Source organism: Pteropus medius, unplaced genomic scaffold, assembly GCF_902729225.1.
Source record: "Pteropus medius unplaced genomic scaffold, Ma_sr-lr_union100, whole genome shotgun sequence".
Classification (NCBI taxonomy): Eukaryota; Metazoa; Chordata; class Mammalia; order Chiroptera; family Pteropodidae; genus Pteropus; species Pteropus medius.
Genome location: NW_024348527.1, coordinates 1,781,445 through 1,799,461, shown reverse-complemented (window position 1 = coordinate 1,799,461; position 18,017 = coordinate 1,781,445). Strand labels below are relative to the sequence as shown.

At 46.2% G+C, this 18,017-nt stretch overlaps 1 protein-coding gene across 4 annotated transcripts in view; it reads left to right on the top strand.

Annotated features, from left to right (window-relative positions):
- The window catches only part of FRMPD3 (FERM and PDZ domain containing 3), a 124,423-nt gene that overhangs the window by 44,008 nt on the left and 62,398 nt on the right, over positions 1 to 18,017 (top strand). For 2 of the 4 annotated variants that reach the window (XM_039879746.1, XM_039879739.1), the window contains exon 1: positions 11,263 to 17,166. The gene's annotated coding sequence lies outside the window, so the exon portion shown is untranslated. Of the gene's footprint in view, positions 1 to 3,298; positions 3,377 to 11,262; positions 17,167 to 18,017 lie in introns of those variants that run through there. The other 2 variants (XM_039879742.1, XM_039879740.1) reach the window with 2 other exon arrangements.

Genomic DNA, 18,017 nt, shown 5'->3' with positions numbered 1-18,017 from the left:
ATATCCTCAGGGCCAGCCTTATCCGTAGGTGAGCATGATGTGATCAAATATGTCTCCTCAAAAAAAAAAAAAAGTCTCCTCATTTGCCTGTCATTGTGCTTGAAATTTCACCACCAGTGATTCATGCCTTTGGATCTTAAAGCTTTGTCTTTCAAGGGGATAGAGGTGGGGGATTTATTGACAATCAAAAGACAAAGGCCTTGCAAATTACATTTGGGTTATATAGTTGGGGAAGAGCAGTAGCGCTGGCCCAGAAAAGAAGATTCAGGCTGAGGTGGACATGGGACCTCAAGGTGAGAATCTGAATCCAGGGCCCATGCCACCCCGATGGGATAAGGAAGGAGTATTTGATACACCCACACCCAAAACTTTCCTCATGCACTTGCTAGGATGTGCACAGGAAGCATTTCTGCAGATTATATTGTGACTTGGGAGGCCCGAATCACTGCTGTGGTGCCCATGCTGGGGAGAAAGGGCTGGAGAGTAAAAGATAACATCAGGCTGTCTGGAGTAGCCACGGGGGCACTGTTAAAAGGAGCAGCCTAGGAGAGATGGATGTGACAAGGGAATCTATGAAGACATCGAAAGGAGCCTCATCCACAAGAGGAATGGGCTCTGACATTGCCAAGGGAGGCTGGATGTGAAGTCTGTTCTGCACCTCCCCCAGTGACCTGTTGGCTGAAGATACCCTGGCCCATGGCTGAGCTCTTTTCTGTCACTGCTTCTGACTTGCATTCTAGTTCAGCTCCGGAGCTGTGCAGTACACCACTGGGCTTGGCTGATCATAGTGCCCAGACCTCTGAGCCCTCATGTTCTGTGTTGGTCCTAGCATTTTTATATCAAAGGGCTTCAGGCGACGGTCTGGAGGGGAGGGGGAAAAAAAAGGAAAGAGGCATCACAGATTTGTCTGGCAACTGTTTGCCTGTCAAGACCTCATGTTTCCTCAGAGTGTTTACCTGGGGTAGGAGGGGTTAGAGGAGAGTGCTTCTAGAAATTTGGGGATTTGTCTTGAAGCTTCATTTCCATATCAAGAATAGTATTGTAATTTAAGACTGTAGGTCTTTTGGGGGTGGCTTGCAAGGGTGAGCAGAGCAATCTAGAGACCCTCCCAGAGACACCACTAGTTTTGTTGTAGATCTTAGCTAGCTAGGCTGAACCCAGAACCCTAGCTTCCAAAAAAAAAAAAAAAAAAAAATGAAGCGTCTACCCTCAAGGCTACCTTCTGCTGTCTGACATGAGCCCTGTGCTTCCTGAAAGGGTGTCTCTAGAGGCCTCAAGTGGTTTCTACCCAGACACATGCAGTCCTGGGCTCAGGTGGCCTCAGGTGGAGGGAGGATGCTGCTGTTGTCAGGAATTAGAGACCCAGAAGCCAAAACTGCCCCACTGGTTCCACTCAAGTCCCCCAAACAATCTCCCTGGCTTAAGCCCAGGTCATCACTAACCCAGGTGTCATGGGCACTGCTGAAGGAGGACAATATTTCACAAAGCAGAGACTCCTGCCCAGGTGCAGGATCAGTGATTCAGGGAAGATGGAATTCAGTGCAATCAATTTGAGAGAGTCAGCCAGGATTTCTTTTAAGCTTTACTTCCCAGCAAGCCCCTCCCACCTTGGAGACAGACTAATCCCTGACATTTGTCTAGTGGCATTACACTTTTCAAAGCTCCTTCTCATCCATTATCTCCAGTGAGCCTCGAAAACAACCCTCTGAAATAGGATGGGAAGGTGTTATTAGCCCTGTTTGAACAACAAGAAACCAAGGTCCTGAAAGGATATGTGACTCATCCAGGACCACACAGCTATTTAGTCAGAGAACTAGGACTTAAAATGTTTAACTTCCAGCCCTGTGTACTTTACACCTCTCAGGTAGACTCCCACACAGAACCATGGAGGTGCTCAGTACCTAGCACTGCCTGACACATAGTAGATGCCAATAAATATTTGCTAAGTGGGGGCAAGGCAAGAGGAATATAATTTCTAAAGCAGTTATATCTTATCATTGGAAGAGTGAGGCAGGACTACTATGTTATGTGATAATTTTGACCAGGAAGGAAGGAGTAAGAGATCTTTCCCATTTCACAGATGTCATTACCAAAGGCAGGGATATTAGGGTAGCTCCTATAGAGAGGTCACAGGGCTTAATTTTCTGACAAGACTGTGTTCCATTCACCTTTTAAATAAGAATGGGTGGATTGCTTGTGGAAGGAGATTTAACTTTGGGTGGTGAACATATAATACAATATACATATGACATATTGAATTGCATACTTGAAACCTATTTGATTTTATTAACCAATGTCATCCCAATAAGTTTAATTTAAAAAAAAAGAATGGGTGGTGTGGGCCCTCACTCCAGTACCAGGAAGGAGTCAGAATCAGCTCCATGAGAAGAGCACTTTCCCTACGCTGTCCCTGCAAGGCCGGTCTCTCCCCATGTCCCCACCAGTGGTGGTTCCCTGAGGTTCTGCCATGAGAGAGATGTCTGAGAACACTGGACACCCCCTCCTTTAGGGCCTGTGAACCCCACTTTTGACCCTTCTAGCATAACCCAGATTGCATAGTCTCAATGCCTGTCTCCTGGATGGCACCTGGACCAAGATGCCCTCCTATTACACTTTGTGTCTCCTGCAAGTCCTGGCACATCAGGTAAAAAGGGATGGCCTCTCCCTGGCGCTAGGCACTGCAGTCAGCATCCTGCCTCCCAGGGCCCCCACCTCCACCTCCACTAGCAAACTGGAGCCACCACTAGTCCTATCAGAAATATGAGGAAACAGGACATGGAGACACAGGTATTCAAATGTGCTTTGCAGTAGCACAAAGTGGCTTTGGAGGCAGGCAGTGGCCAATCTGAGATCCTTCTGGTTTCAAATCTTGGCCCCACCACTTATTACTAGCTCACGTATTTGGAGCTATTGGCTTTCATCTCCCTGAGTCTCGGTTTTGTTTTCTTTACAGTGGGGAGGATACTGGGATGAGAAAATGGATATAAAGCACAGTGCCCGACAGCTGGATTTCCCAGCCAGATTTCCCGTGGGTCTGTGTATTTGGAGCCCCCATTCTCCCCTTCTGGCTCCCCCGCGGGGGCCAGTCCAGTCAGTGCTGGGAGGCGGGGCGGAAGCGAGCTCCTTTGCGGAGGATTGTAGGCGGATGAGAGGAGCAGATGCATGTTTACCAGCCGCCTCGCTAGTTCTCCACCTTGTCCTCGGCTCTGGGGCCCAGCCAGTCGCCTCCTTCTTTAAGATTCTGGTCACAGCAGGGGCTGGGTTTCTAAGGCAGACGTGATTTTTCTCTTCCTTACAGACGCTACTGCCGCTGCCGTCGGAGCTGGGCACAGCCAGGGGCCGTGCGAGGGGGAGGCAGTCCACAGAGGCCCCGACAGTAAGTACAGTGCTCGGAGCAGTTGGATTTGGTTTTACCTGGGAAAAGGCCAGAAAGTGGGGCGTCCGGCCAAGTGAGGCTGAGGTATGTGGGGTTGGGTGTCGGCAGCCAAGTTTTAGGGTCTTCATTGGCCCTTCAAAGTGACTCCCGGCGGCTCTGGCACGGGCCCCAGATCCTGGGTGTGAGCCCGCAATCAATGAATGGAGTTGGCGTTGAGAGCCGACATCCTCCCCACCCTGAGTCCCCAAGGAGCCGTTCGGATCATCAGGCCACCCTTGGCCCCTTCAGGGACCTGCCCTTGAGGAAACCGTAAGTCAAGATGCTCAGGACTGAGGTTTTGGACGCCCGTGGTAAAGTGACAGTGTGAGTAGGAAATTTGTCACTAGAGGGGTCAGTGAGGAGAGATAGAAGCCGGGAGGGCAGCAGGGGAGACCCCCTAAGGGGCTTGACCCCCACCGTCCCCAAGGTCCCTGTGGACTTCCCGAAGCTCTGCTCCTACTGGGGAGCGGGGTGTCAGAAGTACAGTAGCTTCTAGGCGCCCTCCCCCCAGCACCTCTGCTTCACCAGGGCATCTCAGATCACAAAGGTGAGTTTATCCTAAGTCACTTGGTCCCCCTCTCAGAAAAGATCCAGATCTCCCTTCTGCTCCTCCACCTCCAGTCACTCATCTTTACTGAGAGTACCAGTGATCATAATAGCTGCTATTACTATGTACCAAGCATTGTGTTCTTTAGGTAATAATAAGAATTCACATACAATAAGAACAGTAGCAGGCATTTACTCAGCACTTTCTGTGTGCCAGGCATAATTTTAAGTGTTTTACATGTATTATCATATGTAACCTTCACAGCAACCCTGTGAGGTAAATCCTGATATTATTCCCATTTTACAGATGAGGAAATTGAGGTGGTGGAAATTGAAATGTGGATAAGCCCAAGGTCCCACAAATAATGAGAAGCAGAGCTGGGATTTCCACCCAGTTTTACTTCAGCAACCCTGCTTTTAACCACTAGAAATAGGATGAGAAATTGGCTTAAATGAAGTAGTGAATAGAGTTTATTTTCCCCACAGCAAAACTTATTTTATTCTGTAAATCTGAAGTCCAGGTGTAAGATCCAAAGAGATATGAACCAATTTTCAAATCGCTCTCATTACATTCTGTGGAGAAAGACAAACCTAATGGGCTTTATCAGGACAGCAGATCCTATTAGTAGGTGCCTAAACATAACTATGATAACAATAATTGCTAATAGCCATTATTGATTGAGCACTTACTTTGCATATTTAATCTTCATGTAGATACTTTGAAGTAGCTACTATCATGAAACTTATTTTATATATGAGGGAACTGAGGCTCAAGAGGTTAGTAACTTGCCACAGAGTTGAGATTCCAGCCCAAATCCACTGCCTCTAAAGCCCAGGTTGGAACTAACCTTTGGCAGATTGGTGCCATTCCCTCCCCAGCTGGGCTCCTTGAGTTACCCCCTTCCCAGCCAGTTTCCCAGAGCTCTGCACTCTTCCGTCCTTTCCCTGTCCCCATTTACTTTAAAGAAGGGATTATGCAGGTTGTACCAGAAAGAGCTTCCTGGAGAACATGGAGAGTTCTGCCTGGATTTGCATTTTGTTGTACAAAATGCCGTGCCCGTAACATCAATAAGTTGCTCTGCTTTATAAGTTTTATTAATTAGATAAGTGTCTGGTCTGCTGTCTTGGAGTTGTTAATCTGACATTATGGCTCTATCTGAGTACTTCTGATAGGAATTATTTTCTAAAAAGTTTTTAGAGCCTTGCAATGCTGAGCAAAGCCATCTTTCCACCTCCTGGGGAAAGAGAGGGGGCTTGTTTCTTCACCAGGATTTCAGTAACAAGAACTGCAATGGATACTTGAGTAGTAGTATTGCTGTGCCTATTGATTTTCATCCCTTCTTCCCCCAAGTTGGCCCCTGTGAGCTGAATATAATATGGTCAGGTCCCCAGAGGTTCTTTCTGTATCACATCTGGTCCTGCAGCGGGGTTGTTTGTAACTTCCCACTGTTTAACCTGGCCCATTTATAGAACTAGCTTTAGGGACCCTCTTTGATGTGGGTATAATGGGGCGTATGAGCTTCATGGCTTTGGTCTTCGTTACTATGGCTGAATCTCAATGCATCTACTGGCCATCTACCTTTCCCACCTCCTTCTGTAATGCGTGGGCCTTCCATGTGCAACTTTTGGGTGGTGCATAGTATATGTGACTAGTAACCCCAGTATTGGGCTGTGTCCCTGATTATCTCTGTGGCCTCTTCTGAGTGCACTGCATCATCTCACAAGGCCACACGAAAGGGGCCAATGGGTAACACAAGTCCTTTGCCCTTGTTCCTGCAAACAGAAATGAAAGTTCCCCTTCAGTTTTGCCTGAATGTGTTCTATGATTTCTTCTTTTAATTGAAGTAGCTTAAATACCTGGAGGTTTCCCTCTTTGCAGAATCTTCCTTATTATTAGTTTGCTGTTATTTTTGATATTCCTTTCCTAGAATGCCCTTCTCTGCCTTGTCCATCTACCGGACCCCTATTCCACCTTCACCACTCAGCTCCAGGTCTGCTGAGAGTCATGGGAGTAGGAGAATGGGCCCTCCCCTGTGCTCTCATAGTAGCCTCTGCTATCTCTTGTGGTCTGAGGTAACACATGGTTTTATATTTGTCTGTTTGCATACCTGCCCCAAACTCAGACTACAACCTCCCTGAAAGGAGAAATTGGACCTATTTTACCTCCATATTTCCAGTATCCAGCACCATGCCTGGCACAAAATTTTGTTGCATATATGAATGAATGCTTGAATGAATGCTATCTAAAAGCTGGTGGAGGGAGGCTGTGATTCATAGCGAGGAACTCCGCTATTTGTTCCCCTTACAAGAAGGGAGATGGGAGTAGAGCTTGCATTATTCTGGAACAGAGTCCCAGCTCTGTGGATTTTGATCACTGAAAAAATACAAATACACCGTAATGCCAAAACCTTTATCTTGGGGAAGGGCTTTTTTGGTTAATAAAATGTTCTGGGCAGCTGAGGCTTAGGCAAAAAAAAAAAAAAAAAATCATTGTTCTTTACCCTTTTTGGTTCTTTCAGTTTTTTCTAGAATACTTGGGTCTGCTTTTCTACCTTAGTGAATCAACTCTGGGGTCCATCTTTGAATCTGTGTTACCAAGTAGGGAACCTATGGCTTCTCAGGATCCCTTGAAATTCTGTCCCCCAAACTTGGTTACAGGGTAGGGTGCAGTCTTCTTACCACTCCACCCCCACATCCATCCAAAGACAAGCCCACAGGCCTTTTGAGGTTTGCAACTTTACTGGTACTCACCTCCAGAAAACAGAGAGGATATCCCAACTAGCAACATGGAGGAGATGCAGAGTGTTTGGGTGCTAATTCATGCCCTCTGAGATACTAACTTAGCACCTGTTCTTTCCCTTGGCCTTTATTCCTAGGGGAGGGTTCACCAAACTTGCTCTCTTTTTTTTTTTTTTTTTTTCTGATTCCATAGGATCTTCCCTTTTCTTTAGGAAAGACCCTATAATTCTTTCCTCCCTCTCAGCAGGAAGATGCAGTTGGACAGAATGAAAGGTGTCTCGTTGTCCTGAGGCTGTAGTTGGCATCCCTGGAACCTCCAGATGGAGTGACATGAGTTTACCGGGCCTCTGCTCCCATAATGTCTTTTGTTGAGTTGCTTTTCAGCCTGACTTCTACCCTGCTCCATCCCTATACTCCTGGATGGACAGTTTGGAGATGGTGCACTGGGCACAAGCTGAGGGTGGCTCCTGTTTGAACCTTCACAGAAGGTCAGCCTAGCCCATGCTGGGCATGGTTCCTAGGCTTCAAATACCACTTGCATCATCTCAGGCAAGGAGGGGGCAGATGGGCATATAGGCAAAGCAGCAGGATAGGTGTGCCTTTCTCTGTTCAGCTATGACTAGACTGGCCTGCCTGTCTCTTCATAAGCTCCCCAAGGGGACATTGAGGAGAGGACCTTATGTCTTAGCAGAGCCAGCTATGAGAAAAGGGAGCAAGAAAAAGGTTTACTCACTGTCTCCCTGGGTCAACTCTAGCCTCTTGCTTTCCAGATAACCTCTCTCTAGCACCTCCTCCCCTACTCAGGCTATCACCTTCAGGTCTTCATGCCTCCTGCCATAGCCCCCCTGCTCCCCTTCTATCTCTGGGCCTGTTCTCAGTGCCTTCCCTCTGTACTTGCCCAAATCTGGCCCCTTCTGTAGTACCCAGATGCAGTCCTCCTCTAGAAAGCCTTCCCCTGCTGCTTCTGGAAATCAGCAGAGGGTGGACAAAGGTGAAGTAAATAACTTCGAAGGTCTCTGCCAACTCTGAGATTCTCTGGATGTTTTACCAGAGTTGGGGGTTGAGGGCATCCCAGGCCGATGGTCCAGGCCCATTGATGTCTGGTGGCCTCACAGAAAGGAAGGAGACAACACAGCCAGCCAGCTAAGTAGGCTCTCATTTGGCTTCAGGAAGCTTTGCCTAGAGTCCTGTGCAGCCAGTGCCTGCCGAGCAGCCCCCAGAGGGCTGCTATTTGAGCCCTGGGTCTTTGGCTGCTGGAAGCAGTTACTTGTTGGAATGTTCCCAACAGCTCCTGCCCACACCTGCTCCTTTTACCTAGCCTCCAAGCCTTGTTTACAGTTCATCCCCTGGCAGACTAGAAGCTAGGATACAAGAGGAGAGAGAGATCTTGGTGGCCAGGGACCCTCTCCTGGCTTAGCATTCTGTACTGGAGCTCTGCAACCTAGCCTGGGCTTGGAGAAGTGTTCACCGAGGGGAAGAATTCAGGCCTGCTGCTCCCTTCCCTGCCAACTCTTTTCCCATCATGACCATTCTCTCCCATCTTCTAGAGTACTCTCCTCTTTTGTTTTCTCCTTTTGATCTTTCGCAAGAAAAATATAGCCTCTGGTGGCTGGACAATTGGCCTAAATTTGGACAGTGGTCTGAGTCTCTTCCTCAAGTTGCTTTAGATTTGCCCCTTGCTCACCACATCCCCATCTGTGAAATAGGGAGGGTGCTGTCATGCTGTCAGTATGGTATGCCATAATTGCAGTGCCCCTCCCCCAAAAGCTTAATTATTGCAAGTCCTATACCAGAAGGCTCTCTTTACCACGTGGCCCTTTCCCGGTAGCAGAAACCTGAGGGGAGAGGAAGTTGAGCACAAGGCCATTTAGAGAGTAGGAGCGTCAAGTGAATGAGCCTCCAAAAGCTTATGCAAACCAGAGTTGGTGAGCATAGGTTCTCTGTCGGACTTACCTTTCCCAAACCTGTTCTTTCTCCTTCAGTGTCTCCGAGGTTCTCCTCTTATGTGGTTTTGCCTCTTCTGTCTGATTTTCTCTGCCTCACCTCACCCCTCCCTCCTGGCTCTGTCTGACCCCTTTTCCTGCTAAGCTGTCTTCCCTTTCATTCCTCCTGTCTCCCCTTCTGTCTCAGTCAATCTCTGTTTGCCTTCCTCAGAAATACTTGGTGTGGTATGTGGAAGTTGGGTGTTGGGGTGCCCAGAGCTCTTTGGAATGACATGACAACTCCTTCAAGCTCTCGTAAATGTGGCATTGCTCTAGTTCCCCCTCACTGCCAGTGACAGGTGAGTGGGGGCGAAAATGGAAGGATTTCCACACTAACTCTGCCATAGCTCAGCAGCAGCAACTTCAGACCTCGTGACCCACCGTGCCATATGGCATCAGCCTCACATCTGGCATAGCCCTCACATCTGTCACCAGGCTGGCAGCCCAAGCAGGGAGGGTTTGGGAGCATGTCTGGGCCTATTACACAATGTGTCTGAGTCTATTGGATGTGTAGTCTCTGCGGGGAGAAGTCAGGAGGGGAGGGAGTGGCTGCCAAGCGGATTCACTTCCGTGTCCTCTCATTCTTTTGGAAGCATCATGGGGATTCATCTTTTGGGAGGTGACTTCAGGCTCTCAGGTATTTGTGAAAGGATAAATGGCTTTGGTCTCTCTACTTGCTCCCTTGTGACTTGCTAGAACAGGTAACAGGTGTCTCCGTTCCAGCCCACTGAAGAAAAGCATCCGTTTGGGCAACCGGAAAATGAATCCAGACACCAGCCAGTTTTCCAGAAGATGCCTCGCCAAGCTCAGCTGAGGAGGAAATTTGAGGGACACGAAGACCTGGAGGGAAAGAGGGAGGCAGCCTTAGGAAAGTACCCAGATTGTCTACCCAGAGACAACCTAGATACTTGCAGGAGTGAAAAGTCATCCTACCCCCCACCCCAGTCTCTGGACATTCTGAAACAAAAGTTATTTGCCCTTTAAAGAAACATTTCTTCCCTGAGAAGGAATAGCTGTTACATTTCTCACCCCGATATCCCTGAAAGGACTGGAGCCATTATGGCTCCCATTTCTTCTTAGATTGCAGCCTTTCTTTTACTCTTCTTTTCACTCCATTCTCTCTCAACATTTTTGTCTTTGGCCAGAGATGTTGAACGATTTTTCCCACTGACCAGACTAACCATCCAGAAACTCATCTTTCAAGGACTGAGACAGAACAAGTAGGTTTTTGATAATGAATTTTATAGAATGGCCAGAAGATTCTAATCTGTATGTCTCAAAATGACTTCTGTCCGTGCATCCATTGAGCTATCTAGAAAATATTTATTAAGCACTTAATATGAGCCAGGTACTATACTAGGTGGTGGAGAGATGCTGTTGAACAAAAGAGACATACTGAATACTCTTATGAGATTTACAGCCAAATAATCACATAAATGAATATACAATCATAGATCATGGTGATTCTCATGAAGGAAACAAACAAGTTACAGTAATAGCGATAACTAGGGCAGACTTCTCAAGGAAGATCTATATGAGGTGATGATATTTAAGTGGAGACCTGAAGGATGAAAATCATCCACATGAAGAATATTGAAAGAGGTTTCCAGGAGAAAAGAAATAGCAAGTGAGAAGTCCCTGAGGTGGCAAAGACCTTGATGTGTTCAGAAGCTGAAAGGAGGCCAGTGTGGCTAGATTGTTCTAGGCAAGAGTAAGAGTAGCATAAGGGGGGTTTGGTAAAGAAGGCAGGAGGAGATCACACAGGGCGTTGTAGGCCATGGAAAAGGAGTTTGGATGTTATTCACTTGCAGTGGGAAATATCCACAGGGTTTGAAGCAGGGGTGACAGGATCTGATTTGGACTTCTGCAGTATCTGTAGAGACCAGACTCAGAAGGGGACGACAGTGGTTATAGGTTAAACCAGAAAGAAGGCTACTGCAGCAATCTAGGGGATAAATCATGGTGGCTTGAACTGGGTGATAGCCATGGAGGTTGAGAATGTTGATCAGATTCTGAAGGCGGGGAGTGAGGGAAGGGAGAGACGGGACTTGAGAATAACTCTGAGGTTTCTAGCTTGAGACATTTAAGAGGTGATGGTGCCATGTACTGAGATGAGGGAGGTTGCAGGAGGCCTAGGCTTCAGGGGGGAAATCAAGAGTTCAGTTTTGGACATGTTAAGTTTGAGATTCCTGTAAGACATAAAAGTGGAGATGTCAGAATAGATAGTTGTAATATAGGAGTTTCAGAGCTCACAGAAAAGGTGTGGGAACAATGCACATTTGGGAGTGTCTGCATATAGATTGCATTTAAAGAGAAGGGAGTGATGAGATCACCTGGGAAAGAGTAGAGAGAGAAGAGAAGGCCTGGTACTGAGTAGGGAAGACTTGTAGTATCTAGTGATTTAAGTAGAGGAGGAGAAGCCACAAAGGAGACTAAGAAAAACTGGGCAGAGAAGCAGTTGGAGAGTTAGGAGATAGTCACAGAAGCCAAGAAAAGTGAGCATTTAAAGAAGGAGGGTGTAGTCAGCTCTGTCTAAAGCCGATGAGAAGTTGAATAAGATGAGAACTGAGAGATAATCTTGATGATCATTGGTGACCTTAACAGGAATGACTCTGCAGAGTGATAGATGTGGAAGCCAGATTATAGTGGTGTGAAGAACAAGTAGGGAATGAAATGGAGACAATATATATAGAAAACTTGAGCAATTTTGCTGTGAAGGGGGTCAGGACAGTGGATTGTGGAGTAGACAGAAGTGTTTTGTTTGCTTTCTTAAGGACGATAATTTCCATTAGCCTGCTAGCACGATTCTGGAGAGGTAGAGAGATCGATGACTTAGAGAAGAGAGTGAACGCCAAAAGGAGCAAAATCCTTGAGAAGGTGGGAGAGGATAATATTAGTACATAAATGAATACATCTGTCATTGATAGAAAAAAAGAGATATCCTCCATTTTAACAGGAGAGTAAAAGGGATTGTTGGTGCAGATGTAGACAGGATGGAGTGTAGATTTGGTGATGGTCAGATGAGGGAGCTCTCATTTGATGGCTGTTTTTTCAATAACGTGGGGAAATGTCATCAGCTGAGATTTATTGAGACAAGTGGGAAGGTGAGAAAGATCAAAGAGAGATGAGGAGCTATGAAACAGTCATCCTGGAGAGTGTGAAAGTGGTAGCAAGACACCGCTGAGAGCCCGTACCAGGTTTGACATCATGAATATAGTGAAAGCCATCTACCCTGTTGCAAACTTTTTCTCTAGCTGCCTCCAGCTACTCAGGTGCAGACCTGGAGAATGCATATGGTAGAGTTCATCAAGTCGTGAGGTTTTGTAAGAATATAGCAGAGGAAGAGGAAGTGAGTTGAGATGTTTGCAAGAGAATGATCGTAATGATAGATCAGGAGCTCTAATCTGGGCATAAAGGGAAGAGAAGATAAGGAGCTCGAAGGAGAGTAAAAAGGTGAATAATTAGGGGCAAGTGCTTAGGGAAACCCTCTCTGGGGAGGTGAGACCTGAGGGATGAAGAGTCAACTCTGCAAATGATAGAAGAAATGATTTCCAGGAAAAGGGAATACTGGTGGGAAGTGAATATATGATTATGTGTTCTGACTATTCCTGCAATGATAGTGCTTATAAAAATAAACTGGTAAGATAGATGGTGAAGTAGAGTGGGATGTTGGTGAGGAGATTGAGAGGTGGTACAATATCTGATGATGGCCCAAAGTCTTGGTTTAATGATAGATAACTGAGCAAAGTAGAAGAAGCAGTTATTGGAGGCTTCCTTATCACCATATGGATGTTGAATTCACCAATGATGATATCAAAAGTTGGAGAGAGCACACCAGTTTGAATGGCTATTATAAAAAAAAAAAAGAAAACAATAGCAAGTGTTAGCAAGGAAGTGGAGAAATCTGAACCCTTGTGTGTTGTGGTTAAGAATGTAAAATGGTGCAGCCACTGTAGAAAAGAAAATAGCGATTCCTCAAAAAATTAAATATAGAAATACCATATGATCCAACAATTCCACTCTTGGGTATATACCCAAAAGAAGTGAAGCGGGAACTCGAACAGATCTTTGTATACCCATGTTCATAGCAGCATTATTCACAATAGCTGAAAGGTGGAAATAACTCAAGTGTCCTCTGCCAGATGGATAAAATGTGGTACCTATATACAATGGAATATTATTCAGATTTAAAAAGGAAAGGAATTCTGACATATGCTTACAACATGGGTGAACCAACCTTAAGGACATTATGCTGAGTGAAATAAGCTAGTCAGAAAGGACAAATAGTATGTGTTTCACTTATACAAGGTTCTTAGAATGGTCAAATACATAGAGACAAAAAGTAGAATGGTGATTGCTAGGGACTGAGTGGAGAGGAGAAAGGGGAGTTAGTGTTTAATGGGTACAGAGTTTCAGTTTGGGATCATGAAAAAGTTCTGGAGATGGATGGTGGTAGTGTTTGCACAACAATGCGAATATTCTTATTGCCACTGAACTGCATACTTAAAAGTGATTAAAATGGTGAGTTTTATGTTAAATAAAATAAGAAGAGTTGGCTATAGGAGAGGATCACATGTCACTAGGAACCAAAGTCCTCAGTGAATGTGAGGACTACTTGAGAAATTGTAAATAACAAGGAATGAGGAAGAGGGATAGAAGTGTGTGGCAGGTATGTTCCTCAAAGGAGCAGGGTTTTTTGCAGAATGAAAGAGTAATAGCCTGGAGAAGGCACGACAGCAAGGAGGGATACCTACTCTGCCTATAGGTCCTGAAGGTCTTGAGATTTGACAGGGAGAAAAAATAAAAACAGCTTCCACTTGAGAAGGCTAGTGGGGAAGACATGTCCTCAAGGAATAAAACAGGCCTCCATTAGAAAAGAAAGTGAAGGGTACTCTCAGAGAATAAATTAAGGATATAAGGGAGTTTGCTGTTGACTGAGAGTTCTAGAGGGCACAGTGGAAGGGTTTGAAGAGAAGAGAAGGGTGCCATTAGGGTATGAACACACTACTGTAGGGATGAGAGTCTGGGCTCTAAGGGATGACCAGAGGTGAGTAGACGTCTTTTGATGGTGACTAAAGTTAACAGGCATGTGAAGTGTTATGAGCTGAGTCTTCTGTATAGAAGAGTGGGCTTAAAAGCATGTAAAAAATCCTTTTTGGGGCTGGGGTCTCCAATATGTGTCCTCTGGTATGGTGCCTCAAAGGAGGCTGGTCTAACATACAGTACTGGGGAGGCCCTCATTTTAGTGAGTCTTCGAGAAATAGCAGCTATTGTTTTCTGCAACATCTTCTCTTTCAGCATCTTCCTTGCCTTCCTCTCAGAAGTTGTGAGTCCTCAGGCTGTCTTTTTACTGACCAAACTTTTCAGGAGGGCTAAGGAGTGCCCCATCTTCCAGATCTTTCTCTCTTTTTCCCTAATGCAACCTTACCTGTCTTATTTGATATCCGTTTAGAGCCCTCCATATTCTCTCCTGGGTTAAATCTGATTCACCCAGTATGCCCTCTGCATGAATTTGTGTCCTTTCTCCAAGATAGCATTTGCATTTTAATGGGACCTACAATGCCCTAACCCAACAGAATAAAAGTGTCTCAATCCTCTTACCTGACGGTAGCCCTCTCATTGTCTGAGGATAGTGTTCTTTTAAGTGCTTGTTTCTCTTAGTATTGTCTGTGGAACAACAGCATGGGCACCACCCTGGAATTTGTTAGAATCTCAGACCTTACTCCAGACCTACTGTATCAGAATCATTCTAGCAATACCCCCTGGTAATTTGTATGCACATTCAAGTTTGAGCAGCAGAAGTGAGGGCTCCTTCACAGGAGGAAGGGTTTGTGTTCAAGCTCCTTATAAGATGGCTCCCAGAACACCTAGTTCAGAGCCCTGGGGATGGGGCTCCCATCCCTGCCATCAGGAGAAGATGGCATCTCCTGGGGTTCCAGCTGCCATGCTGGATCCTTGGAGCTTCTGGGAGAATCAGACTCTTGTGATTGGAATTAGAGGACTAACTGGCCCCACATGGCTCTGAATCCTGCCAGTTGTGAGGGGAGTAACAAGACTCCCCAAGGAGCAACAAGACTCCCCAAGTAGCCAACCAAATGTAAAAAGAAAAGAGCCAAAGGCAAGGAGGGATGGAGAACTGAAAGCTGATGCCTGAGAGTCTAAGCTGTTACTATTTCTATCTTCCTGCCCTAAAGTGCAAGAGAGAGAGCATTAGCTTAGAATCAATCCATCTTCTCAGTTCACTTGTCTTCTAGCCATGTCCTGCCTAGCAACGGTTGTCAGCATGAGCTCCAGTTACCAGTCCCTCTTTGGACATCTAGGGGGCGGGAATCAGTTTAGCTACAGAGGAACTGGAGTCAGGGTTTCCACAGAGAGCAAGGTCGACTGATAGTTGGGTCAGAGAAAACAAGGGTACAGAGTACATTGTGGGTCGGCCTCTTAAAGGCAAGGAGTTGATGGAGGAAGGGCCTGGGTTGTGTGAAGGGGGTGAAGTTTATCTTCAGCTGTCTTTCTCTGCCTCTCCGGCTTCCCCAAAAATGCTACCAATAATATTACTACGTCTGCATCTGCATGATACATCTAACCTTCCAAAGTGCTTCTGTAGCTATGATCTCATTTTATTCTTCCAACAACTCTTGAGTGAACAAGATCGGAAACAGGTTTATTAGGATGTGGGCTGGTCCTCCAGGCCTCGCCGGGACTCAGAATGCTGATGGCCACAGAGTTGGGCCAGCCCTGTGATGGAGACTCAATAACCAGAGGGTCCAGGCCCCTGAGTGGGTGAGTGTAGGTGGGGGTGCCAGGATTGTGGGCTCTTTGTCAGATAGATTTGGCTCCAACTGGGCCGCTAATGTGTTTCGCCTCTTTGAGTCATTTCTTCCTGCCTACCTTGGGAGCTGGGATGGAGTAGGAGCAGGACAATTAGAGATTGTGAGAAGATAATGGATGTGAAAGCACCTTTTCTCAGATGAGATAATGGGTGTAAAAATGAAAAGAACCACATGGCTATATGTGTTGTTATCGTTAGGCAAAAGAAAAAAACTAGTCTTTTACCCTGGTCACTGACCAGAGGGGCAAGCCTGGTACACGGTGAGGGGATACCTTTGGGGGCCTTCAGTAAGAAGGGGACAGAGTGAAGACATTGTGTACTTTGGGACAAACAACAGAAGAAAATAGCAGTTCCCAGAAACAATACTGAGCCGGGTTGGGGGGACCATAAGTTTTGGCTGCTTCTTAATTTTGTTCAGGGTTGCCTTGTTTGAAGGGACCAGAAGCCAAACATCTTTCAAAGCCAAATTGCCTGTTTTCCCCAGGAGGGAAGTCACATGACCCACTGAAGGCTGAGCTCCTGTCATCCATCACTTCTTGCCTTCAGTGTCATTCCCAAGTCTTCAGACACTTAGCAGATTTCAGAGGAACTGAGCTGTAGACACAGAAAGATACAAACCCCAGGACGAAAGGGACAATTTCCCTTTGAGCTGTAAAATGGCCTTCTGGTCTGTTAATGGAGGTGTTTCTTTTCTGACCACAGATTCGTCGGAAAGCCTAGGTAGCGTGAGAAAGGGCTGCTTGCAGAATTTGGGGAGGATCTAGTTAGGGACAGTTTGTCTAACTCGGGAACAATCCAGGGATGAATATGCTCCAGTCATACCTGGAGACATGTCTATGGCTGTGAGAAAAATAACCGGGTCTCCTGTGGGAAGATGGGGGCTGCCCATGCGCAGAGCTTGGCTTCTTGTCTCTCTTTTCATCATGCCCTGCCTGTTCCATGAGCTCTCTCCAGTTCCTCCAGCTCCTTCTCTGAACACACAACTTGGACCTTAATGATGGACTTCATATATTATTCTCAGTTACCACTCTAATTTCCTTGTTCAGTGTACACTTGTCTCTTGCCCCACCACTAGACTAGAAGCTCTTTGATGGCAGAGTTTGGTAACTTCTCTTATGTCCCCTGGAACCCTGACTCTGAGTAGGCATTCAATAAATACTTGTTGATGGATAAACATGAGTCAAAACAGTAAAGCAGAACACTTGTGTCACAAAAGGCTCTTAGCTTGTCTCTCATCAACACTGGTGGTACCTAAAGACCAATTGATGACTGAAGTGTCCCCAGATTCAGAAAAAGAAAAATTTGGCAAAACTGAGTCTGCAGTGGCCAGGGGGCCCTGAGCTCAGGACAGTATACAGAGCACTCATACATGTGCCTGGATCTTACTTGCTGGTGCCCCTGCTCCCTATGCCACAGTCTGCACAGCCCCACAGGCTCTCATCCTTCAACCTGCCCTGACTTGTGTCCATGTTGGAAATGAACCGGTGTCATGCCAAGAAGCCCTTTCCATGTCAATAAGGTAGGATAACAGGAGGCAAAAGGCACATTTCAGAAGCAGCCCCAGGGATAAGGAAAGACGACAGCTGCAGGAAGATGTTCTCTGGCTCCCTTCAAGGCCGAGCTCCTGCTTGCCACCAGGAGCAGAAATGAGAGAGGTGCAAGCCTGAGGCCACTGTCACCGAACCCCTGTCCTGGGAGGGTGCCTATCCAGGATATTGGCCAGCTATGTTCCAGCTTCTGAGTGACTTTCTGTTGAAAAGTGACCATTTGTCTTAGCAATGTGGGAGGGAAGGAACCAGTTTCTGAATTCACCTTCAGGAGGCTTGACCTTATCCTAGCAGCCCCTTTTGCTTCCTTAAGAGGTGACAGATAAACCCCAAGCCAGCTTGTGTGCAGCTAGAGTTGATGTGGCTGAATTCAAATCAGCCATGGTCTGTCTTTCTTCCCGAGTTCTATGAGAGAGATAAGCCCAGGACTATGAATTTCTCTTTTATACAATTATTGTAAATCTTCCCCCATAAATAGTCCTAAAGTTCTTCTCTAATTCCTGAATTTGTGTCCTGATAAACGACCTAATTGCCTGAAACCAATTGCTGCTGAAGAATTTGGTATTCTTAACTAGTCATCAATCATTCTCATAGTGTCAGACCTCCCATTTCTTTTACAAACTTTATAGTAGGTTGATTAATTAGTTCCTGACCCTCTGTATCATGTTCAGAAGGGCTCTGCCTGTAACCTTAATTTTCAAGAAAACACACACTGAGGCTAGGGGACTCAACTTGTGTATTAGGCCAGGAAGCCAAAGGGTAGAGTAGTGCCAAGTCAGGGAGCTCAGACTCTGGGTCTCTTGGTTCTGTTGACCTCTCTTCCACTTCCACCTGTCCTACCCTGTCCATTAGCCATTTATTACCCTCTTTACCTCCTTCCCTGTCCCTGGCATCCAGTGCCCTCACCACTCAGGGCTCTTCATTCAAATACTGTGCTCAGGTCCATCCTTGCCTGCAGT